This window comes from Protopterus annectens, chromosome 5.part0 (genome assembly GCF_019279795.1).
Source record: "Protopterus annectens isolate FY-2018-M chromosome 5.part0, PAN1.0, whole genome shotgun sequence".
Classification (NCBI taxonomy): Eukaryota; Metazoa; Chordata; order Ceratodontiformes; family Protopteridae; genus Protopterus; species Protopterus annectens.
In genome coordinates this window covers 111,044,275-111,071,116 of record NC_056735.1, presented here as the reverse complement: position 1 = coordinate 111,071,116, position 26,842 = coordinate 111,044,275, and the positions used below count along the sequence as shown (strand labels likewise).

The window sequence follows — 26,842 nt, the reverse complement described above, 5'->3', positions numbered from 1 at the left end:
GCTGAAGGGATGGACTCCTCAGCATCAGAGTCTTCGTAAGGAGAATAAGAAGCCTCAGGAGGGTCTGTATGTTGAGTCATCAGAAGAATCATCTGCGGATACTGGCTCAGGGGGCTCTGCTCTAGGTCTCTTTTCTGGAGGAGGGAGAGAGGCCCTGTCAGGATGAGGCTGGGCTCCACGGATTAAAGAGATGAGATCCTCAGCCAAAGAAAGCATGTGGGAGCTGGTGCTGGGCCTGTGAGAAGGGGGCTTGGCAGGCACAGGTTTTGATGTTTTGGCTGCTTTAGCCCTGGCAAAGGCCTTAATAGACATAGCTGGAGGAGGTCTAGCAGCTCCACGTGCAGGGGTTGAAACATCCAGGGGAATGGTGTCTGATAAATCCTGTGAAACCGCAACAGAAGGTTGGATTTCAGAAGCCGTCTCTACCAGGTTAGAAGAGGCCTCGGTAGAAGGCATGTTATCGGCTGAAGAAAGAACCGCTTGCTCGGTTTCGGCCGAAACCGAGACACTCGTGGTTTGCTTAACCGCGGTTTCGGCCGAAACCGCTGACCGCGAGTGTCGGTCCTTTTCTTTGCATTTTTTGGGAATTTGCGTAGTCGGGGGATCCGACGGCATAATGTAGGCAAAATCAGAGCCGAATATCTGTTCAGCAAAGTCCGACCGACGTCTAAGCGTCCGTCGGTTAAAAGAAGCACAGGCTAGACAAGCTGCTACATCGTGGTCTGGGCCTAAACAATGTATGCAATAGGAGTGGAAATCTTTATGAGGTATTTGTTTCCCACAAGATAAACAGTTATTAACTTTCTCTGACATCGGCTGAGGCAAGAAAGAGTCCCCAAAGGGGTACTTAGCTTTATAGAAGTCTTCGAAGTAGTATTCGGTAGTAGTAATCTCTGGATCTGACCGACCGGCACTTGCGAACAGCTTCTGCTTCGGGCGCCACGCGGCAAGAAAGACTCAGGAAAATGGCATCGGCTGATGCCTTTATACCCGAATAACTGCCGCAATGACGTCGGGTGAAGTGCGACACCAGCCGAAGCCAGACCCAGACTTTGGAATCCGGCTGACCGAGGGGCTGCCTGACGACAGGACAACCCATTTGTTAAGACTGCAGATGCATCCTTGAAGGACATCATCTGTGTGTCACTGCTGGACAGAGGCACAACAAACTAATGGGCACAGTATTTTTTCATATAAGGGGTGGCGTAAGCCACAAAAATTTGGGCTAGGCTTATAAATGCCTTAGGGCAGATAGCCTAGTATAAACCTATGAACCTATCTGTTTTAGCATGTCTGGCAGAAGATGTGTGTATATTCTCAGATTAACTTGTATTGTATGCCAGGATGTCTAATTGTGAAAATGTAAATACGTTTTTAAAATATTGAGTATTTTCCTGTTTATACAAAATGTTTAAAGAATCTGTCAATGTTTTGATACATTTCTAATTGCACGTTTGTGTGGGAGATTGTAAAGTACAAACTGTGTGGAGAATCAGCAGATCAGTAGGTGATGTCATCAGAATGTTTCTGGTTGCTATGCGATTATTTGGAAAGATGATTGACAGGAACAAGAACCTTTTCAAACAGCTGATTGTTATTTTTAAAATGACAGTTGAGAATGTTAACCTGGACTATAAAAGAGACTGGTGAAGTCAGTTGAAGAGCAGTTAACAGTTGCAGTCAGTTATAGTGTTGTGTAGTGTATACCTGAAAAAGGACTCCGCAAAAACTGTAAGCCTGCCTTTACCTTGCTGTTATGTTTTAGATTAATCACGGACAGTATTCTCTAGTTAGATTAGGAACGTTTAGTTATTTAGATAGAGTTTTTTTCTAAGATGATGGACTTCTTACAGTTTCATTTTATATTTCTGGTGATTGAATTATATTTATTGAAAGTTATCGATTTACATTTTTTAATAATCATTTTACTTATTAAAGGTTTTTCATTACTTTACAGTGTGGCTGGACAATCGGTGTATTCTTTAGAGATTAGAGAGTGCTTATACCAGTTTGATACTCCTCAGGTCACCTTGAATGCCTGGCTGCTTCTGGTCATAGCTATCATTTATTTTGATATTGAATTTTTTTAATAACTGATCAACCTTTGGAATGCAGTGTATTCGAACCCACAACCATGTGCATGGCAGTCTTACACTTACACCTGTTGCCACCAGAATGCTTGAAGGGAGTTTAGACCTGTCTGACTCTGATGACAACATTTACCATTTGTATTGGGGAGGGGACACAGCTGGAAATCTGTGTCAGGCTTCCCATAAGTGTTTTGAGTGTGTAAGATTTGAATTTATTTTGAGTGTGAGGGAGTCAGAGGTGTTAAAGTGGAACACATTGCTCTGAAGTGTATTAAGGGATTACATTTGGGGTAGACAAAGGTATACAGAGCATGCTCCTATTATGCTCTTAAGGGAGATTGTGTAATTTTACTCTTGTGTGCTCTGGTGTTTTCCATGATGCTCCCACACTGGGGTCAGTAGTAAGGATTCAGACTCCTTAATTACCGACCAGGGTTTTAAGTGGGGGACATAACATTATCGGTGGCAGTCCAATGAGATTTTAACTGGACATCACATTATTGGTGGCAGACCAGTGGGATATTAACCAGATGTTACAGGGGGTATAGCTTGGGTATGGATGATTGACCATTTACAAACTTCCTCTTTCTAACAGGGAAGTAGGTGGCAGCCCAGAGGTAAATTTATGATTCCCCATCCACTGATCCAATTTGCACTTCCATGAGTGTCAGGAGGGACTTGCTTCATATGGATGGAAAGCCTGTTCCAGAGAAGTGGTAGTCTCTGAGACATACCTGTCCCTCCAACATGTCTTAATTACGTTGCAGATGAGGTTGTGGTCCCTAGGTTATGTGCTTCTAATGCCATTTGTTTTGCAGATGTGCAACAAGTCCATAACAGATGGATCAAATGATGCTTTGAAGACCAGGCATAGATCACCTCTCAGCAGTTTGCTGGAAACCCGAATACAAAGATAAAGGCTTTGAAGCAGTCTGTGTAGGACATGCTATCTACACATGTATTCTTTCTATGATCAGCCTCAGTGGATGCTCCAGCTTTTGCACAATCCTGGTTAGGTACATACCAAAGGGGGCACTGTATTCCGTAACAGGTCTGAAATGTGCAGTGTGCAATGTAACAATGACATCTTTGGACTTAGATGCCATACCACTGCTTATAAGTTGTTTAGCGTAGAATGATTTCCTTACTACAGTAGACAAAAATGGTCAAAGCCAAATTGTTAGCTACATTATTTTCCAAATCCCTGACCAGAACGCCCAACTCTTAGAGGTGTACTGCCAATGCAGTAACTTCCAGGAGTGGTAATCTTTCCAAAAGATAGTATTATACAATTTTAGACGGTGACTCTGGCCACAATTATTAGTCTGTGTCAGGCCTTCCTGGAGAAGATTGTGTCTTTGGGAATTATATGATTGCATCTAGTTTGCAATAATCTGTGAACCTGGTTAGTCAGAATTTACTGACAACCATCAAATCCGTGAGCAGTATCATACAGTGCGTTATACAGTGTCAGTGGAAGCAAGGTTCTCACATACCACAACACTTTACCTACTATACACATTACATAGCAAACACACAGATTCACATACGCGGAGGCTCATAAAACTAACCTATCGAACTCCCAAAGGCATCCCAGACTCACCTACTGCAACCAATGTAACTTCCAGGAGTGGTCATCTTTCCAAAAGATACTATTATACAATTTTAGATTGTGACTCTGGCCACAGTTATTTTTCTGTGTCAGGCCTTCTGGGAGAATGCTTTTGCCTTTGGAAATCCTACGTTCCCAGCTTGCAATGGTCTGCAGACATGGTCAGCCAGAGGCCTTTGACAATGGCCTTGACTTCAGAGAAGCAGATGCCAAAAAGGAGCAGCCACAGCACAGAGCCCTGGGGGACTCCACTGGTGACTGCCCTGTTTGAAGAGGCAGACAATTATTCTGACTTTTTGTGTCCTACCTTTAAGCCAGCTGGCTATCCAGCAGGTGAAGTAGGGGTTTATACTTAATTCCAACAACTTTTTCTAAAATGTCAGAGTGTTGCATTGTGTCAAATGTTTTGTAAGGTCAAGATATGCAATACATACCATTTTACACTTGCTTTGGTGACCCTCATGAAGAAGTCCACCAGGTTAAGTAGATATGGCATGCCCCTGATGAAGTCTGTTTGGAGGCTACAACTGAAAAGTGCTTTTACTGGTCACGACAGGTTATGCTTCATGCTATTAAGGAGGCATCCTGGAATATTATTAGGTCCCATGACTGCAGTGTTTTTGGCCTTGGAGAGTGCATTGAAGACCTGTTCTCGAGAGAATGAGAGAGAGAGAGAGAGAACTGGTGGAACTATGGTTAAAGACATTTCTAAAGAAGTGTCCAGCCTAAATGTGTGGAAGGCATTATAGCACTGAAGAAAGTGTGACAAAATTAGAGATTAACTTATCAGTTAGTAGATTTGCTATATCCTCCAGCACAATATAGGTATATTGCCATTAAGATTTCGGCCACAGCTGAATAATGTCTTGCTATCCTCAGCCTGGAGACTATAAGTCAACTGATGCCAAATTTGAACTAAATGTATCCCCTAGTTTGATGAGGGAGTTCTTACTGTGCTAAGCACTGTTCTTCCTATTTTTGGGCATGGATTTTCTTCCTTTTGTTATACAGCTTAATGATGCTGGAATTCCACCATGGTGGTTTGTTTCTTGCATTTGTCCTGTGCTTACACAGGTGGGTACGGCTGACACTATGCAACAGTATACACTGACATGTTTCTGGTGAATGACTTTGCACTGGCAGCAGGGTTACCTGGGTTGAAGGGCTTGAAATTATGCCAGCGTGTCACTTAAAAGTAAGAAGTTGAACTTGGGATAATCTTTAAAAGTTGCTGGGTTACCTGATGTCTCAACTTTTACTTTTATTTTGAAGAAGACAGCTTTATGGTCCGATCTGACCAGTGAGGACAATACACTAGTGGGAGCAACATTCTCTCATGTTGGCGAGGACTAGATCAAGGATAACGGCCCCCCCCAGTGGGTATATGGCCCAACTAATACAGGCCAATCTTTGTGCCTGCACAAAGAGTATGACAGAAGGGTGGATGAAGTCACCTATTACTTTAGTACTGGGTTCAGCACAGACTCAAGTTCATTTAGGTGGTATGAGTTTCCTGGGTCACACAGGGAGACCTACAGCTCACAAAGATATAGAGTGGGCCTTTGCTTATAGTGAGCTGTACACGGAGGAGCTCAAGTACATCAAACTGTTTGACTAACCTTAAGGCATGATTGTTTCTGATATAAACTGAGACACCTCCACCTTTGTCCCTTTCTGTGCAGTAGCTGGTCTAAATGTGTAGAAGACATTATAGCCTTTCACTGCTGATTCAAATTAAAAGTAGGAAAAAGGCTAGTTAGCAGAATAAATTTGTTTGTGTACAATACAAACAAAGATATGACAAGACCGTGCAACAACATGAATGTAAATAAAATACAATAAAATAAAATAACGTATGGACAGGCAGATGGGTATTTGGAATGAACAAGAAAAAAGTAAGGTGAAAATCTTAGGCAGTAATTCAAAAAGAATACACTCATTGGGAGGGGAACATCATGGGTTAAATGAACAGAAAAATTACTGGGGTGTCTAATAACTTCTATATTATCCCCATACACGTTTCAGATATTTTTTCCTCCAGTAAATAGCAAATGCTAGACATATGATGAGGAAGACAGACAGACAGACTTGGAAACAGATTTTTGCAATTACAGTATGATGGGTTGTGGAAAATCAAACGGTGAGGGAGGGACTAGGGGAGATGCTGATCTCAAACCGTCATAGAACAGGAAACGTGAAAGTCTTTGAAGACAGTAATTGTGAAGACACCCCCAGGAGAAAGGAAAGAAGGCAAAATAAGGCTGGCAGATATACATAGATAAAAGAGTTCACAGGATAGGAAGGTCAAATGAACACAGGCAATCCGAACTGACAGATAGGACAATGATTTACAGAATAACAGGATACTGAGAGGAAGGCTGCTAAGCAAAGAGTGGAAGTGGAAGGAAATATTACTGGCATCTGGACAGGAGTGTATTCAGACTGGGCAAGGAGTAGTAGGCCTCATGCCACCAAACATCATGCTGGAAGAAATTGGGGAACTGGCTCAAAAAAACTTAGGACATATGTAGACTTGTGAATGCTGATCTTCTGTTGTTGAAGGGTTAGTATACTCACTTGCAGTTTGGTACAATTAAATATAAGAAAGGTCTGATGGTATTCCACTCATTTAGTCACACAGAAAACACAATCACTAAAGGGACAAGCTAGGCCTAGTGGTTAGTCATTTGCTTGTGTCTGTACAACTACCTAAGAATTGGTGTTGTAAGAAAACTTTATTCTTACCTTCTTGTTAAACAAATAAGAGACACTGGAAGTATGTGCATATTTTAATGAATTACCTACAAACTTTGGGCTAGTTAGGGCTTCCTCAGAGTCCTTATATGCAAGGTTGTGGAAAAATCAAACCTTGCACACATTACATGGCCCATGTGATGTTCACTGCCTTAGACTGTTAAAAGCCTAATACTTCTGCTTGCAAAAACTAAAAAAAAAACTCAACAGCTTACAGAAATATCAGCTTCTCTCTGCTTGCACTAAATCAACTATCCTATTTGTATGTTATGAAAACGGTGTAAAAAAGATACTATGCTTCCCTTCTCATCATATTTTAGCAGATGGATCAGCTGACAAGAAAAGTTTGGAAGAAGCAGTTATATGTGGTTGTGAAAGCGCTCACCTGTTGTTATATATATTTTTTTATTAAACTTTGAGATGACATACCTGTGGAAGCATGGATGTGTTTAGGTGAAATGGCAGTGGAGTTTCTAACTAGATTGTTTAATGAAATCTTGGAAAGTGAGAGGATGCCTGAGGAACGGAGAAAAAGTGTTTTGGTATCGATTTTTCAGAATAAGGATGATGTGCAGAGCTGTAGTAACTACAGAGGGATTAAACTGATCAGTCACAGCATGAAGTTATGGGAAAGAGTAGTGGAAGCTAGGTTAAGAAGGGAGGTGATGCTTCGTGATCAGCAGTATGGTTTCATGCCAGGAAAGAGCACTACAGATGCAATGTTTGCTCTGAGAGTGTTGATGGAGTAGTACAGAGAAGGTCAGAATGAGTTGCATTGTGTCTTTGTGGATTTAGAGAAAGCATATGACGGGGTGCCTAGAGAGGAGTTGTGGTATTGTATGAGGAAGTCGGGAGCGTCAGAGAAGTATGTAAGAGTGGTACAAGATATGTACGAGGGTAGTGTGACAGCGGTGAGGTCTGCGGTGGTTGTGACGGATACGTTTAAGGTGGAGGTGGGATTACATCAAGGATCAGCTCTGAGCCCTTTCTTATTTGCAATGGTGATGGACAGGTTGACAGACGAGAACAGACAGGAGTCCCCGTGGACTATGATATTTGCAGATGACATTGTGATCTGTAGTGAGAGTAGGGAACAGGTGGAGGAGACCCTGGAGAGGTGGAGATATGCTCTAGAGAGAAGAGGAATGAAGGTCAGCATGACTAAGACAGAATATATGTGTGTGAATGAGAGGAAGGACAGAGGAATGGTGAGGATGCAGGGTGTAGAGGTGGCGAAGGTGAATGAGTTTAAGTACTTGGGATCAACAGCTCAGAGTAATGGTGAGTGTGGGAGAGAGGTGAAGAAGAGAGTACAGGCAGGATGGAGTGGGTGGAGAAGAGTGTCAGGAGTAATTTGTGACAGACAAGTACCAGTAAGAGTGAAAGGGAAGGTCTACAAGAGGGTAGTGAGACCAGCTATGTTATACGGGTTGGAGACAGTGGCATTGACAAAAAAGCAGGAGTCAGAGCTTGATGTGGCAGAGTTGAAGATGTTAAGATTTGCACTGGGTGTGACAAGGATGGACAGGATTAGGAATAAGTATATTAGAGGGTCAGCCCAGGTTGGAAGGTTTGGAGACAAAGTCAGAGAGGCAAGATTACGTTGGTTTAGACATGTGCTGAGGAGGGATGCAGAGTATATTGGGAAAAAGATGCTAAGGATAAAGCTGCCAGGTAACAGGAAAAGAGGGAGGCCTAAGATAAGGTTTATGGATGTGGTGAGAGAGGATATGCAGGTGGTTGGTGTGACAGAGCAAGATGCAGAGGACAGGAGGAAATGGAAACAGTTGATCTGCTGTGGCGACTCCTAATGGGAGCAGCCGAAAGAAGAAGTCTGGTTTTTACACCCTGCCTTGTCGGCTGATCCATTTATATATTTCATTTGTTCGTGATTCGGTCAGCCTAATCCAATATTTTTTTTCCTGCATATTTTAGCAGGACTTTAAAGTAATTCCTATAGCAACAACAAACTCAAACACCAGTATAAAGAAAAAAAAAACAGATCACGCCATTTTACATGTCACATTTAAGCTACTCTGAATTCCAGTTCATTTCAATGATCGATCAGAACCATTTCATCCTAGACCTTATTATTCTTTATTAGTCATGGCCTTATTATGTCCGTTTGTAATTCAACCATCTTTAAGGTTTCTGCATTGCTGCTCTGCATGAAACTAAGTAATTTCTTTCTGTGACACATTCCTCTTGTCTGACAGCCAGTGGGCAGTATCCTTAGTTCGTTACTGCATCTTCTAGCACCAGAGGTGCCCACTCAGGCTGAAGCCTTTAGGCAACTGTCAGATAGCTACATACTTACCTTTATGTATTTAAAGTATTAAAATGCATGAAACCCAGTCATTTTACAAACTAAAACAACAAATAAAATGTACCAAACTTAATGTGCCAGAAACTAGAATGTCATATGTAGTATCAGCTTTAGACCAACTCAGTCTAATTTGGCTCAGTGGGTTCCTACACACAAAGGGCCCTGTGACGACCCACCACTGGACTAGTAATCAAGAAGCACCAATCCTCACCATTGGGGGATATACATTGGGAGGATTACAAGTTACACACAGTATTTCCAGATGCAGCAATCTGCATTATGTTCAATTTCCCTTAAGAGCACATAGAGACCACAGTCAGTCTGGGGCTGGTTTTACCCTCTTTCTCCAGATCACCAGTAAGACTCCCCACTGGCACAGCAATGGAGTTGAAATCTCAGATGAGTGGCCAAGCCAAAACCTTCAGCACCCTCTCTGTCCAAAGAGTGCTTCGTGCCCCTGCCCAAGTAGCTGCCACACACACATATTCTTTGATATATATATATACACACACACACACACACACAGAGACACACACACCTGGGAAAGGCTGGCACATGTTTACTAGCTATACCCAATTTTGCCCAAACTATAAAGTAGTTATCACTGCCACCATTCAGCTCCTTATCAGCTACTTTAAGGCCCTTAACAAAGGGTGTCCAATCTCACTGTGTAATGTTACTATTAATGGTAGTTTGACCAAGAGCACAGCTATTAAGAGTGATCCACACTGTCACCAAATAAATATGCAACTAATACTAGTCTCAGAACTTAAATAGCTCTACAAAGATCAGCCACAATGAAAGCTTTAAATGTATTTAATAATAAATAACAAAAGAACAAGAAAATACTCAGTATATATTTACAATGACATCAGAGTTCAGAATCACAGGAAATATTTAAAACAACATTGCAGAACAGTCTCAAATAAAGAAAAACTTCTAAATTAAGCTTTGCTATATCCCCGACTGTATCTAAGATAATTACTATACCTTAATAACTTACTATTAGAGTAAGGCAGATGTGTAATGAATGGACCTTGTAGTTGTTGCCAGGTCCAAGACAGAATACAGAATGTTATGACTCTCTCAGAGAGTTCTCAAATTAATATGTCAAATATTACTGCTGGGCTAGCTTGCAGAATTGCATCATTTCTTATTATCTGACTTATAGCCCTCAGGCATTAAAAAAAAAAAAAAAACACTGATGGCAGCTGGTAGCATTTAGCATCCACCTGTAAAAATACATAGACAAGGGCTTTTCCTCAGATCTTTGGCAAATGCTGAAGTCATAAAACAATAACACTTCCTAGACAATAAAGAAAACGTCTCAGTACAAATATTTATTGCATCTCCTTTCTGCCATAAATTAACTTAATTTTAGCTATTTTTCTAAAATTTACTAGACTGAGGTTAACCTCCTGTATCCCAGCTTCCACTGTTAAAATACATACATCTAAACAGTTACAATAGTATATCTACATTTCTGTTCTTTTCCAGTATGGCACATTGTGGATACATTTCAAGCACTTTGCAAACACCTTTTCAACATACACACTTCTGTACCAACAGTTTGATATGCACATGACTTACTGTTCTAATACATTTGTAACGCAAGCATTTTATACGAGTCATGTTGATATTCATAAATGACATATAATTATTTACAAAATTCCAGATAGTTGGGCTGTCCGTATCTCCCTTTGCCACAGAGCCCATCAAAGGTACTTTCAGTATTCAAATAAAGATAATAAAAATGTTATACATTAAAGTAGAAAAAGGTGCATACGAAATGAGGGTGGGAGTTTTGAAACAAAGACAGACTAAGATTTCTGATACAAGTCCTTAAGAAGAAAAGTAACAACTATACAAAATATATGTGTAAAATAGCAGAAAGTAGTCTAAAAACTAAGTCAGCACAGGAACAGAGAAAGGAGATTTTAGCAATCAGGATGTCTGCAAATAGCAGGTACAGAAAATAGGAAAGAGGTATCTGTAACATATTACATGGAATTATTAGCAAACAAAACAAGATACTGGGAACCATTAAGTCAGGAGGGGAATGATGCTTAGCAGGAATTTAAACTACTGAATAGAGACAATCTTCCCTATCAGAGAATGATAGCAAAATACAGGCAGAGAACAAAGGACAAGGAGTGCAGAGTGAAAAAACAGCTTTAGTAGTATTTTCAGCTGACTTTAGAACAGAAAATGTTGTTAAAAATAGATATTTTGTAGGGTACATGAAATATTTCAAGATGACTATAACATCAAATCAGGAGAGATTAGAGAAGACTGGAAAAGAGAATAAAATGACAAATTACAAAAGAATAGGAAAAACTCTGTAGGAATGCCAGCTTTACAACAAAGTCCAAAAGGTTTTAGACTTTTGCATTAAGTATTTACATAGGTATCATTATCCCCATACAGGCCTTCAGATGATTTCGTCCTCTAGTAAATAGCAAATGCTGGAGATGTGATGGGGACATGCATACAGAGTACAGTGACAGGGCTTTGAGTTGGTCCACATACAACATGTTGTTTAAGCCTTGTATCCTTTTAGTAAGTTATCTCTGAGTGTTCCAGTTGATGCGTGTGCCTGGACAGATGCATACCAAAAGGGTCATTATATTAAATGACTGGTCAAATGAGGGCCGAGTACAGGGGGACAATGGCAGATCTAGACACAATCCCTTTGTTTATAAGCTATACAATACAGGACTTTCTTACAACAGAGAAATGTGGGTTAAAAGTTAAGTCACTATTCACACATGTTCCTAAATCCCAAACAACCAGATTCATTAACACATGTGAAATGTTCCATCTTGATGCTAAAATTAAGATCATGACCAAAGTTTTTAGTCTGGTGGCAAAATTAGCACACATTCAGCTTGCAGTATGGTGCTGAAATACACTAAAATAAATACAGTACATCTAAATGAAGAATTGACTTAAAATAAACAAGAAACAGTTTTCCATGATCTGCAGGCTGAAGGCATGTAAGCTACAAAACTTAATGGCACAGTGGATGGCATTGTAGCCTGATAGCAAAAGGTTTTGTGGGTTGATTCTTGACTGGCGTGGCCCTTCTGTGCAGAGTCTACATATCCTCTCTGTGTTTGCGTGGGTTTACTCCAGGTGCTTCCATTTCCTCCCACTTTCCAAAAAATGCAGTGGGTGGAATGGACACAACAAACTGGCTGTAGGTGTGCATATGTGCAAGTGTGTGCTGCTGAAGAAAGTACAGTTGTGTACATTTACCATGAATGTAGATGTTCGACTGTATTCACTGTTGCTGGCAGGTTGCCCTCATCGGCCTGAATTCCAAACTCCTGGGTCCTGCGTCGGCTGCTGTCACCCATTCTCTGACGTCAGGTCATCAGGGGGTATAAAAGAAGCAGCTGATGCCATTTTCTTTAGTTTTTCTTGCCCCAGATGTCAGGTGCCCCCTAAAAGGGTAGCCAAAATGTACATATATATATATATATATATATATATATATATATATATATATATATATATATACAAGCACCAATATAAACTTTACCTTCATCTACAAGCAAATACACCACATAGGTTGTATAAATCAGAGAAAGAAAGATAGGTTCCATCAGAAGAAAAGGGGGATGGCGGGTGGGTAACCTGGACTGCAACAGTGAATACACTCTAACATCTACATTTATGGTACATGTACACAACTGTACTATGTTCTTCGTGTTTCACTGTTGCAGTCATTACATTTGGGTACAGCCCCAAAGCTAAGGTTGGGAGGGTGGAGCTAAACAGCGTTAGGAGCAGCTATGAGGCCCTGCAGAACTGCAGTGGCAAAGCCTGCCCTTGATTTAGAGTAGAGTGGCAAATGATAGTGCTTTGTAAAGGTGTGCACTGAACTCCAAGCAGCAGCCTCTAAAATGTCCTTGGTAGGTACTCCCCTGAGAAAGGCTGCTGAAGTGGCTGCAGCTCTGGTTGAATGTAGCCTAATGCCCTTAGGCACTGACTTGCCATGGTGTAAATAGCAGAAATGAATGCAGTGGCCTATCCACTTTGAAATAGTCTGCTTTGAGATAGCCTTTCCTTGTGACCCTGCAGCATATGTCACTAGTAATTGCTCTGTCTTTCTGAAAACTCTGGTTCTGTCCAAGTAGAATCTAAGCTGTCTGTGTACGTCCAAAGAATGCAGAATTCTCTCACCCTTGTTCTGTGGATTTGGATAAAAATTTGGCAGATGGTTAAGAGCCACACTGGACATCACCTTAGGCATAAATGTTGGGTTTGTCCTCAGGGAGACCCTGTCTGGATAAAAAATGATAAAAGGCTCCACGGCCATGAGTGCCTGTAGCTCTGAAACTTGTCTTGCAGAAGTTATTGCTAGGAGCAGAGCTGTTTTCCAAGATAAAAACTTTATATCAGCAGTAGCAGCTGGCTCAAAAGGAGGCAGGGTGAGTTTTTCCAAGACATAGTGATCTCCTTGGAGGCCTTAAATTTTTGGCTCCTCTGAGGTACTGCTTTAATAAGGGATGAGAGAAGATTGGTGGCTCTGTATTGTAATGAGCCGAAATGGCAGAGGCATGACTTTTAATAGATGAAAAATATAGGCCTTTGTCCCGCATCTCGGTTAAGTATTGCAAAATCTGAGGAATATTTGGCACAGCTGTATCAGTTCCTTGTGCCTGGTTCCATGCACAGAATCTCTTCCATTTTCCAGCCTAAGATTTTCTAGTACTAGGCCTTCTGGCTTCCAAAACGACATCCATCACAGCTTTACTGAGAGGTGTGTTTTGGATGACTACATTATCCGCCATGCTGCCAGGTTTAAAGTCCTGAGTTGGCTGTGCAGAATCTGATTGTTTTGCTGGGACAGTAGATGAGGTATGTGAGGTAAGGTCCAAACTGGGCATTGAGACAAGTTCCTTAGTATTGGATACCAGTACTGGCGGGGCCAGTCTGGGGCAATCAGTATCATCTTTGGCTTCTCCTGTCTGACCTAACTTTAGGAGTACCTTGCGGAGGAGAAGCAGTGGGGGAAAGGCATATACTGATAGGTTTTTCCAGCTGAAAGTTAGGGCATCCACTTTCCATGCTTGTCTGTGATAAGCCCTTGTGCAGAATCTTTTTAGTTGGTAGTTGTGAGGGGAGGCAAATAGATCTATGTCCGGGCATCTCCATTTCCTTGTTATCATGCTGAAGACTTGTGGATCCAGCTGCCACTCGTGGGGATACATGAGGTTTCTGCTTAGTTCGTCTGCCAGAGTATTTTTCCTTCCTAGCAGGAATTGTGCCTGCAAATGTACTTAGTAAGTCAATGCTGTGTCTCACAAAGTCATGGCTAGTCTGCAAAGGGGGTAAGAAGGTGTGCCCCCCTGCTTGTTTATATACCACATAACCGTGGTGTTGTCTGTCTTTATCAGTAGTTGTCCCGGATGAAGTAGGTCCTTGAAGGCTGTCAGGGCATTTTGAACAGCTAGCATCTCCCCCCCCCCCCACAGGCATAATCTGAAGCATCCGTTGTTAGTGTCTACCTGGCTGGGGGTAATGTGAATGGCTGAACCTTGTTTTGGTGACAAGCCTTTGCCCACCATCGAAACTCCTGTTGCAGGCAGGGAATGAGAGTAATCATAGTTTCCAGGTTGTGCCAATGTTGAGTCCAAACACTTTTTAGGTACCACTGAAGTTTCCTCATATGCAGTCTTGCATATGGAATTAGTAGGATGCAGGATGCCATGAAGCCCAAAGCCTGCAGAATATTTCTTGCAGATAACTGGGCCTTTGTTGCCAACATTTTGAAATAGGTAGTCAGTTGCCTTTGTTTGTCTGGCATGAGATAAGCCATCTGGGCAGTTGTATTTAAGCTTGCACCCAGGAATATTATCTCTTGATAGGGTTCTAGTTTTGATTTATTTTCATTGACTGTGTACCCTAGGCATGTTAGAAGTCTTTTCACAAACGACAAATGCTGTAGAAGAATGTCCTTGTTCTCTGCTTGAATTAGACAGTCGTCCAAGTAAGGATATATTTGTATTCCTCTTTGTCTGCAGAATGCAATTACTGGTGCCAGGCACTTTGTAAAGACCCTGGGTGCAGTAGATAAGCCAACGGGCAGTGCAGAGAATTGGTAATGTATTGAACCAGCCTTGAATCTGCAGTATCTTCTGCATAACTGTCTGATTGGGACATGCAGGTATGCCTCTTTTAGGTCTAAAGTCACAAGCCAAGCGTTCTTGCCCAGCATGGGCAGAAACTGCTGCACAATCAACATCTTGAATTTTGGTATATCCAGGAATGTGTTCAGAATAGATAGGTCCAGTACTGGCCTTCAGGCCTTGTCCTTTCTGGGTACCAAGAACAGTCTTGAGTAAAATCCTTGTCCCTGCTCTTGTTCTGGTACTTGTTGAATGGCCCCCATGACCATGAGGGGATGAGACTTGTTTCTGTGCCTCTGCCCATTGATTTTTTTGGCAGATCTGGCCAGCCATTTGTCTTTGGCAGAGTGTGGAAATGGAACTTGGAGCCTTGTGACACGATATTTAGAACCCACTTGTCTTGGGTTATAATATGCCAGTTTTGAGAAAGAAGTGCTAATTTTCCCCCTAAGGGTGCTGCCAGGAGATAAGTGCTTGGTGCAGGCAGAGGGAAGTCATTGGGTCTGTTTCCTGTATGGTTGGAATTTGTCTTCTCCAACTTTGGAGGTAGAAGCACCCCATTGCTTTGACCTGTATGAACCTTGTGCCTGGGATCTGCCTCTAGGGCATCTGGATCAGCCCCTTTGAGGTCGGTCTGACACAGGAAAGGACCAATTCTTTGTTGGCCAGTGTCTACTAAACCTAGGTGGCTGCACTTGTAAAAATATTTGACAGTTTGCATAGATTTAGCTTTGTCCTCCATTTTCGTTAACACCTCTTCTGCCTTAACACCAAACAAAGTATCATGCTGTAAAGGTGCATCTAATAATTTAACTTTGACATGATCAGGCAGACTTTGTTCCTTTAATCAAGCATGCCTTCTAATTACAGAACCAGTAATTGCGGCCCTGCAGGAGGCCTCCAAAGAATCAAAACCACATTGCAAAGTATGCTTTCCAACTTGTTCAGCTGCATGCAATAAATCCTGCATTTCCTTGTTTTCTGCACATTCTGAGTTTAACAACATTTTCTGTTTAAGCAATGCCATGCCATGACATGTTGCTAATATTTGAGCATATGCAACTGACAGTTTAAGGCCCTTATAGCCAAGGTAGCAGATGTGTAAACCTTTTTTCCCACCATCTATCCAGTGCCCTAGAATCTCTGTCAAGAGGGGGTAGGGTTTTTTGCAGTGGAAGCCTTAACTTCTTTGGGACCCTGTGAAATAGTTTCTGGGTCTGCAGCAGGGTTTTTAAAAAGGAATTTATGAGAGTCAGGAACCCTGTAATATCTGTCAGGCTTAACAGGAGCTGGAGGTAAGGAGTCAGGGGTAAGACTAGACTCCAAAAACACATCATCTACAATGTCTAACACAGGTGGAATGGCTAGTGGCCTGTGTTGAGGTAGTAAAAGGAAATCCCTGAGCCTCTTTTTAGATTCTGAAAAATCTTGGCTCTCCCAGTGGAAATGCTCCCTCATGGTATGCAAGTTTTCCCCAAAAGAATAGTCCTCTGGAGGAGAAGCTGAAGGAAAAGATTCTTCAGCATCAGAATCCTCATGGGGGGAAGAGAATATTCCTGTTCAGAAGAGGAATCAGAAGAAAAAGAAACCTGATCTGAAGATTCATTGTCAGTCTCTTGCCTAGGCCTCTTATCAGGAGGGGGATGGGAACCCCTGATCAAGGTAATCAAGTCTTCGGCCATTTTGAGCATCTGTTTTTTGGGCATACAGGCCTGTCCACGTGGCTCTTGAGTTTGTTTCTTTGCTTTAGAAGGTGCTTTAGCCTTTGTCTTTGAAGCTGAAGTCGGTTTGATGTAAAGATGTTTAGGTCTGAATACACCCTCAGAAGCCGGTGCCTGCTTAGCGGCTCCAGACCCATTTGAAGGAATAGTATCCGAGGCTCCAATACCTTGAGTTTCCAGTGGTATGGCCGACTCCACGTGGGAGTCGGTAGTGCCCTGCGACTCTAAAGTAGCAGGCGTCAGGGGCTGCGAAAGCGCCTCAATGAGAACCGGTGAACCGACGACTGGCTTAAAAGAAGCTTTGTCGTCGGTTTTCATAGATTTGGGCCTCAGTTGTCTATCTCTCTCCCTTTCTTTGCATTTTTTGTGAACTCCAGTAGTCGGATGGCTATCCGACAACATTTCTGGATAATTAAACCGGCGTCCAAAATAATAGTGCGTTGGTTAAATCTAGCACAAAACCGACAACCAAAAACGTTGTGATCAGGGCCTAGGCAAGGAATACAGTAAGAATGAAAGTCCTTATGAGGTATTTGCTTTCCACAAGAAATACAGTTATTTACTTTTTCTGACATCGGTCTGGAGCAAGAAAAAAGGGGTTCAGGCGCCTAGGCAGCGAGACATTTCCCTGCGATACATTTTGGCTGGGGACACATGGCGGAAGTGACATTCAGCTGCAGAGAAATATGGCTGTTTGTTTTCCCCCTGTGAATTTGGTTATTGAAGTTGTAGGTATGACAACACATTCTTCTCTTTGCCCACAGGGAATTTGCAAACAGCCATATTTCTCTGCAGCTGAATGTCATTTCAGCCATGTGTCCCCAGCCAAAATGTATCGCAGGGAAATGTCTCGCTGCCTAGGCGCCTGAACCCAGAAAAAAGTTTTCCCAATGGGGTACTTAGCTTTATTGAAGACTTTGGATCTGAAACTCGAACACGAAAATCTCAGGAGTCAGCCGACTGGCACTTGCGAACTGCTTCTGCTTCGGGCACCGCGCGGCAAGAAAGACTGAAGAAAATGGCGTTGACTGCTTCTTTTATACCCCTGATGACCTGACGTCAGGGAAGGGGCGACAGCAGCCAACGCAGGACCCAAGACTTTGGAATTCAGGCTTGCTGAGGGCAACCTGCCAGCAGGATTACCCAAATGTAATGACTGCAACAGTGAAATACGAAGAACATCTACTGCAACAGGGCTAACCACCAACCAGTGTAAACTTTGGCTCTAGATGACTGCCAGTGTTGAGGTGACACCTCAACCCCATGTGCAAAAATGGGAAAAAGGAGTTGTGGGTGGGCTGAGAGAGAACGAAGTATTGTGGTATAGAAAAAAATGCCTGTGGTGGTGGTGATGCATTTACACTGCACTAATACCAAGATGGGGATCATGAAATTCATGGTAATTAAAACTTTTCACACTAGCAGTTATGCTAGCTCATTTTAAGTTGAACATAAAAACAAAATACAAATAAATATTATTTAAAAAACATGAAGCCAGCAGGAAAATACGATTCTTTCTGGTCGAGGAGGGCTGCAGTTTAGTGTTTTGAACCCCTGCCGATGTATCACAAGTCCTTGATTGTCTTTATTTTCCTTTTATTAGGTCCTGGCTTCTGCGAAGCAGCATGACCTTTTACATACAGCCAGCAGTCCTAGTTACCAGAAGAAAAAAATGTCTTACATTCCACTGGGGGCTGTCTGATCACCTTTCAAAAGGCAGGGTGAAATAATGTCCAAATTACAGGTGCCTTAAGTTGTCTTGTACATCATAAAGAAGTCAGCACCCCCTATAGATTGTACATCCACAAAACCAGTGGTGCAGCGGTTAGCGTTGTCGCCTCACAGCAAGAGGCTCTCTGGTTCGATCTTCAGCTGGGGTGTCTTCTGTGCAGAGTCTGCATGTCCTCCCTGTGGTCGTGTGGGTTTCCTCTGGGTGCTCTGGTTTCCTCCCACATCCCCAAAGAATGACATTGTATCAAGTAAAATCCTAAGTATTTCACCAGAAACCATAATCCATGTAATGTCAATGCTCCAGCAAGAGAAATACAGTTTGGATATTTCAGAATTGGACTTATCTCACGTGTTCCATCTTATCAAATAAATTTTAGTTTTATTTAGCTTTTTTCTCTGGATATGTCTGACTGGGGTTAGTAATAAACACTGTTCATCGCGGGCCCTGGTAGAAAAGCTTCAACACATTACAAACAGGCATTCAGTAATATACATGAACACACATTTAAATAATATACACAAACAATTACATAAATATTTGCTAATGGCACCAGTCCTGAATTTCCACTATCCAGACAGGACCTGAGAAAGTACAGTTGTGTACACTTACCATAAAAGTAGATGTTCGAGTGTATTCACTGCTGCAGTCCTAACATATGGGTTATCTGGCTCCTGGTAGCCCTCAGTCGGCCGTATACCAAAGTCCCCGGTATACGCAGTCAGCTGTAAACTGTCAGACCGTCAGGTATAAAGGGAGGCGGCCGACGCCATTTCCTCAATTTTTCTTGCCTTAACTGTCAGGAGCTCCCAAAAGAAAGCAAAACCAGGAAGGAAACACCCTGGAAACATGCCATCCAAAATAACTTATCTAGTCTGTGCCTTAGGAAAAAAGGGGGAATGGAGGGTGGGAAACCAGAACTGCAACAGTGAATACACTCAAACATCTGCATTTATGGTAAGTGTACACAACTGTACTATGTTTTTTGTGTTTCACTGTTGCAGTCCTAACATATGTGTTGATTCCCAAAGCCCAGGAAAAAAAACAAAAGGGGGGAGGAAGAATCACAAATTAAGGGTTGGTAAGGAGGCCTTGCATAACTGCAGAGGCAAAACCACCCCTGGATTTAGAAAACAAAAGTAGATTGTAATGCTTTGTGAAAGTATGGACAGAAGACCAAATAGCTGCTTCTAGAATGTCCTTAGTAGGCACACCTCTCAAAAAAGCTGCAGAAGTAGAGGCTGCTCTAGTAGAATGGGTCCTAATACCCTGAGGGGGGAACCTTCCCATGCTGCAGGTAACAGAAGTGAATACAATGAGCAATCCATTTGGAGATGGTTTGTTTCAAAATAGCTTTACCCTGAGCCCCAGGAGCAAAATTAACCAACAACTGCTCAGACTTCCGAAAGGGTTTAGCCCTGCTTAAGTAAAATCTCAGCTGTCTATGCACATCAAGAGAGTGCAGAATCCTTTCCCCTTTATTCTGAGGGTTATCAAAAAGGTAGGCAGGTGAACAGACTGGTTAAGGGTCAGACTAGAAACCACCTTAGGCATAAAGGAGGGATTAGTTCTCAAAGAAACCCGATCTGTATGAAAAATAATGAAAGGTTCTACTGCCATTAAGGCTTGCAGCTCCGAAAACCTTCTGGCAGAAGTAATAGCCAAAAGAAAGGCAGTCTTCCATGAAAGAAACTTTAATTCTGCAGAGGCAGCAGGTTCAAAGGGAGGTAGAGTAAGCTTCTCCATGACAAAATTAAGATCCCAAGCAAGAGTAGGAGCTTTCCTGGGAGGTCTAGGATTGCTAGCTCCCCTCAGGAACTGCTTCATCAAGGGTTGAGAAAAAAATGTTTGCTCAAAAGAACAATGAGCAGTAATTGCTGAAGCATGAATCTTAATTGAAGAAAAGGAAAGTCCACCATTAAGCAAACCTGCCAGATAATCAAGAATGAGGGAACGAGAAGGATGAGAAGAGTCTTCTAGTCAAGAATGAGGGAACGAGAAGGATGAGAAGAGACTTCTAGTCAAGAATGAGGGAACGAGAAGGATGAGAAGAGTCTTCTAGTCAAGAATGAGGGAACGAGAAGGATGAGAAGAGTCTTCTAGTCAAGAATGAGGGAACGAGAAGGATGAGAAGAGTCTTCTAGTCAAGAATGAGGAAAGGAGAAGGATGAGAAGAGGCTTCTAGTCAAGAATGAGGGAACGAGAAGGATGAGAAGAGTCTTCTAGTCAAGAATGAGGGAACGAGAAGGATGAGAAGAGTCTTCTAGTCAAGAATGAGGGAATGAGAAGGATGAGAAGAGACTTCTAGTCAAGAATGAGGGAACGAGAAGGATGAGAAGAGTCTTCTAGTCAAGAATGAGGGAACGAGAAGAATGAGAAGAGTCTTCTAGTCAAAAATGAGGGAACGAGAAGGATGAGAAGAGTCTTCTAGTGAAGAATGAGGGAACGAGAAGGATGAGAAGAGACTTCTCCTTTAGACAGCATCCAAGAGCAAAATCTCTTCCATTTATCTGCATAGGATTTCCTGGTGCTAGGCCTCCTGCCCTCATGAAGAACTTCAACCACCTGCTGGGAAAGATTTAAAGTATTAGCCAGGCAGTTAAATGCAGAGGTTGAAGATAAGGATGAAGGAATCTTCCCCCCCTCCTGAACTAACAGATCCGGTAACAGGGGAAGATGCCAAGGCTGAGCTTGGGAAAGAATGTGAAGGAGGGGATACCAATGCTGCCTGGGCCAATCTGGTGCTATAAGAATAGCCTTTGGTTTTTCGTCCCTTATCTTTAGCAGCACTCTGGGAAGAAGAGGCAGAGGAGGGAAGGCATACATTGAGAGCTGTGTCCATGGGAAGGACAAAGCGTCCACTGTCCATGCTTTGTTGTGAAACCCCCTGATGCAGAAGGTTCGAAGGAGATGACTGGTGTGAGAAGAGAAAAGATCCACCTGAGGAGTGCCCCAATGCTGAGTGATGCGATGGAAAATGATCTTGTTCAGTTGCCACTCATGAGGATCTAGAACATGTCTGCTCACTTGATCCACCAAGGAGTTTAGCCTCCCTGGAAGACACTGGGCTATGAGATGTATGCCCATGGAAGCTGCTAAGGACCATAGTCTCATGCTGTGTCTGCACAAAGGGTAAGAGTGAGTCCCCCCTGATTGTTGATGTACCACATTGCTGTGGTATTGTCTGTCCTGATCAGAAGAGTCCCAGGGTAGAGTAGGTCCTTGAAAGCTGGCAAGGCCTGCTGCACTGCCATCAATTCTTTTAAGTTTATGTGCAGATTAATCTGTTGAGTGTTCCAAGTCCCCCGTATGCCCCTGCCTTCCAGATATGCCCCCCATGCATAATCTGAGGCGTCTGTGGTAAGAGTCTGGCTGGCAGGTGGTGGGAGGAAAGGCAGACCCTTGTTCTGAGAACAGGCTGTCGCCCACCAGAGAAACTCCATTTGTAGACAGGGAATAAGGGGAAGAATCGAGTCTAAGTCCTGTGTGTGTTGACACCAAAGTTTCTTGAGGTACCACGGAAGTTTTCTCATATGGAGCCTTGCATATGGGATCATCAGGATACAGGAAGCCATGAACCCCAGTGCTTGCAGGAATTGCTTTGCAGACAGCTGGGTCATACTTGCCTTGTTCTTGAAATAAGCCGAAAGATCTTGTTGTTTGTCTTGAGGGAGGAATACCATCTGGGTGGCTGTACTCAGACTTGCTCCCAGGAAAACAATCTTCCTTGTAGGAACCAACTTTGACTTCTTTTCGTTGAGAGTGTAACCCAAGGAAGTGAGAATATACTTCACTAAGTCCAAATCCTTTTTTTCACTGTTCTGGGGAGTTTGCTTGAATGAGATCGTCATCCAGGTAAGGATAAATTTGAATGTTTCTCTGCCTGCAGTAAGTAATGGCTGGCGCCAGGCACTTTGTGAAATCTATGGGAGCAGTAGATAAGCCAAAGGGCAGCACAGAGGATTGGAAGTGTTGCTCCCCAGCCCAGAAACAAAGAAACTGTCTGCAACTTTCCCTTATTGAGATGTGCAAATAAGCCTCCTTGAGATCCAAAGTTACCAGCCATGAATCCTTGTCCAGCATTGTCAGTAACTGTTGAAGAGTGAGCATCTTGAATTTGGGAATCACCAGCAAAGTGTTTACAATAGACAGATCCAGAACAGGGCACAAGGTGCCCCCTTTTTTTGGGTACCAGAAAAAGTCTTGAATAAAAACTTAGGCCTGCAAGATTTTCAGGAACTGGCTCTGTAGCACCCATATTCAGTAGAGAAGAAATCTGATTCTCTACCTCTGCCCTGAGAGTCCTGGGTATGTCTGGGTACCTTTGTAAAACAGGGAAGGTGTGAAAATAAAACTTCTAACCTTGGTTTACTATGTTGAGCACCCATTTGTCGTCTGCAAAGGAACATCCAGCAATTTCGATTTTACAGGTTCAGAAAGAGGCTGCTTCCTAAGCCAAGCATGCCTTCTAATAACGGAACCAGTGGCTGCTGGACTGCAGGAAGCCTCCAAGGTGTCAAAACCACAATGAAGTGAATGCTTATTAACCAGAGTGGCAGAATTTAATAAATCTTGTAAGTCTTTGTTCTCCGACATGGAAGGAATATCCCTAAGTTTAGCCTTAATAGCCTCCAAAGTATGCTGCTGATACTTAAGCATGTGAAAAAGACAATTCACAGATCTAAAGGCAAGAGTTGCAGAGGTATACACCTTTTTACCCCACCTGTCCAAGGCCCTAGAATCCTTATCAGAAGGTACAGGGTTTTTAGCAATAGTAGCCTTAACACCTTGAGAAATAATCAGCAGTAGGATTTGTAAAAAGAAATTGATGAGAATCGGGAACCCTACAATACCCATCAGGTTTTCTGGGAGCAGGAGGAACAGAATTAGGAGTTAAAGAATTTTCCATGAAAACATCATCCACAACTTCCAAAACAGGAGGTATAGCCAGAGGTTTATGCTGTGGCAAATCCAAATATTCCCGGATCCTCTTCTTAGACTGAGGAAAATCCTGACTTTCCCATTTAAAGTGCTCCCTAAGAGTATTCAAAGTATCCCCAAAGGAAAAATCTTCTGGCGGGGAGGCAGAAGGGATAGAGTCTCAGCATTAGAATCCTCAAAGCCAGAAAAAAGTTGAGAATTTCCTTCCTCACCAGCAGAAATACTGGAAACCTCAGAATCTGATTCAGAACAAAACATCAGGAGACAATTCCCTAGCCCTCTTGGAAGGGGGGGAGGGTGAAAGCCCTAAATAAGGGAAAGAAGATCACCAGCCATCTTTACCAACTGGGAATGAAGCACAGGAGGGTGGCCGACGCATGCCTGTGGTTAGATTTGTGGCTGAAAGGGTTGCTAGTAATCCGGAGGGACTCAGGAGGCCTAGCAACTGCAGAAGTCTGAGCTAAGGTAGTCGGTCTGGCTCTGGTCTCATGTCGAAGAGAAGAGGCATCAGAAGCCAGTGCCTGCATAGCAGCTCCGGACCCATCTGAGGAGGTGACAGGTGGAGGGTCTGAAGACAAAATAGCAGCCTGCGGCATGGAGGATTCCGTAAAGGTCTCGGCAGAGGCCTGCGGCTGAAAATCTGCAGACTGTAGGGGCTGCGAAAGCACCTCACTAACTACAGTTGGGCCGACGACCAATTTCACCGGCGCATCGTCAGCAGCTTTAGCCCTAGGCCTGTCACAGTCCTTGTCCTTGCGTTTCCTAGGCATGTCTGAAGTTGGGAGACCAGAAGACACCATACCAATGAACTTAGGCCAGACTCAGAAATGCTTATATAAAATCTTAGCTCTACGGCGTATGATACACTGAAGACATCACAGTTAGGGACGTCATGTTCAAAGCCCAAACAAGTTATACAACAGGAATGAAAATCATGGTGCGGAATCTGTTTCCCACAGGCAAGACAGTTATTAACTTTATCTGACATTCGTTAAAGCAAGAAAAGAGGGTCCCCAGTGGGGGTACTTATCTGAGGGAGTCTTCAACTTGGTAGTCGGAATGCAGAAAGAAGGTAAGCGGCCGACCGGCACTAGTGTGAACTGCATCTGCTTCGGGCTCCGAGGCAAGAAAGACTGAAGAAATGGCGTTGGCCACCTCCCTTTATACCAGACGTTCTGACATCAGTTTACAGCCGACGTCATATACCGATGACTCTGGTATTCGGGCCGACTGAGGGCTACCGGGAGCCAGATAACCAATATGTTAAGACTACAACAGTGAAACACGAAGAACATATATAATGTTACAGATATAGTGAATATTCTCAAGATGAAAAGAAAATATCCAGACGATAACAGCCATCTCGTCAGTCTGTCAAGAGTCACATCCAGATCATACACCTGTGAAACAAATGAATTTCTATTCCCTCCTGTAAACAATATGGGGATAAAGGAAAGGAAAATAAGATCAGTTGACAGTTGTATATACCCACATTGCGTAAGTCACTTATGTCTTTGCTATAATGACCATCAGGGTGGAAGCAATGGCAGACTAGGTAAATGGGTAAGAGCAAGCTGAAAATAGCCATTTACACTGTTTTTTGTAGATATCAGACATATTATTACACAATATCCATACAGTTCTTTCATAGGTTGGTACTAGGCTATCGGCCCTAGGACCTATACAAGCCTAGCCATAAGAATTCCCTGGCTATTTCTTGCCACACTATTTACTTCCCTGGACCCCTGTCTAGCAGGGGGACTGACGTGATCCCCGGGGTTAATTTCCTTTCTCCCATCCAATTGGCAAGGTTCCTTTTGAAGATGGCCAAAGAGGCGCTCTGCTTGACATGTATGGGCAGTCTATTCCAGAATCTGGGGAGTCCCTGGGTCAGGAACCTATGCCTCCAGCATGTTTTGTTTATTGTGATAAGGTTTAGATCCCTGGAGCGTGTAGCTCTGAGAGATTGGGATTTCTTTAAGTGTAGCATGTCTAACAGCCCTGGGTTTGACATGGCCTTGTATGTTAAGCAGAGATCGCCTCTGAGTAGACAATATGTGACAGAGTATAGCTGGAGTTTTTTAAGGTGGTCAGCATAGGGCATCTGCTTTAGGCCTGTGATTTTTTCAGTGAGGTATTTCTGCGGCCTTTCCAGTTGTTGCAGATGTCTTGAAAGGTATATACCAAACGGGGCGTTGTATTCTATTAATGGGTCTAATGAGGGATGAGTACAATGGGACAATGACCTCCTTTTTCCTGGATGAAAAGCCCTTAGTGATGACGTATGCCACATAGAAGGATTTCCTGCCTGTTGTGGCGATGTGGTTATCGAAGGTGAGATCACTGCCCACCTGTGTCCCTAAGTCTCTCATCACACTTTTGGTATTTAGTGTACTGCCACCTATGTGGTAATTCACGGGTACATGTTTTTTTCCCCAAAGGGGATAACTATACATTTCTTGACATTGAGCTTGAGCCCATGGCTCTGGCACCAAGCATCTGTTTCTGTAAGGCCCTTTTGTAGAGTATCCACATTATTTGGGGATTCAATAATGGCTCCCAGTTTGCAGTCATCTGCGAACTTTGTTAGCCAGAGTCCCTTAGTGTTGGCCTGTACTTCAAAGAAGTAGATGCGAAACAAGAGTGGTCCCAGGTCTGGACCCTGAGGTACTCCACTTGTCTGGAGCTGGATGTGGAGTCAGCTACTTTTACAGCGTGGGTTCTGTCAGTAAGTCAGTTGGCAACCCATCGAGTGACGTAGGGATTAATGCCCAGCTTAGTAAGTCGATCTATGAGTCTAGAATGGAGGATGGTGTCATAGGCCTTGGTGAGGTCCAGATAGGATGTGTGGACTGCCTTACCCTCGTCCATGGCTCTGGAGACTGATTCGAAGAAGTCAATTAGGTTCAGGAGACAAGATTGGCCCTTAATGAATGCAAACTGGGTGGCGTCCAGTGCTTGAAGGTTGCCAATGTCTTTGTTTATAAGTTCCATGATAATACGTTCCATGGCCTTGCAGATCAGACTAGACAGACTGATGGGGCAGTAGTTCCCGGGATCCACGGTGGATCCCCCCTTGTGGAGTGGGATAACTGTAGCTGTGGATCCCCCCCTTGTGGAGTGGGATAACTGTAGCTGTGCGCCACTCAGAGGGCACGAAGCTTGAGGTGAGGCTATGATTAAACATGACACTTAGGTGAGGTGCCAGTTTATTTTGTAGTTCATGTAGTACACAGCCAGGGATGTCATCTGGTCCCATGGATGCTGTATTCTTAGCTTTGGAGAGTGTGTTTTTTACCTGTGTGGTCATTACCGGAATATGGCAATTTCAAACTCAACTTTCCTGGGACTGCACAATGGTCATGATTATCAGAGACCAAGGCCTTTCTCCATGCACATAACGATGTTCTAAAGGTGCTCTACACTGCCTCCCTCCATCAGTACTAACAACACAGGTAAAAGACGTTTCCTCTGCTACAGCAGGACTACCTATTTATTTCTTATATAGGAAATGGGTAAAAGCAAATTTTCA

The 26,842-nt window shown here is 43.0% G+C and overlaps 1 protein-coding gene across 2 annotated transcripts in view; it reads right to left on the bottom strand.

Annotated features, from left to right (window-relative positions):
• Positions 1-26,842, bottom strand: part of ARL13B (ADP ribosylation factor like GTPase 13B) — a 1,170,737-nt gene that overhangs the window by 539,117 nt on the left and 604,778 nt on the right. The gene's annotated exons all lie outside the window — the stretch shown is intronic.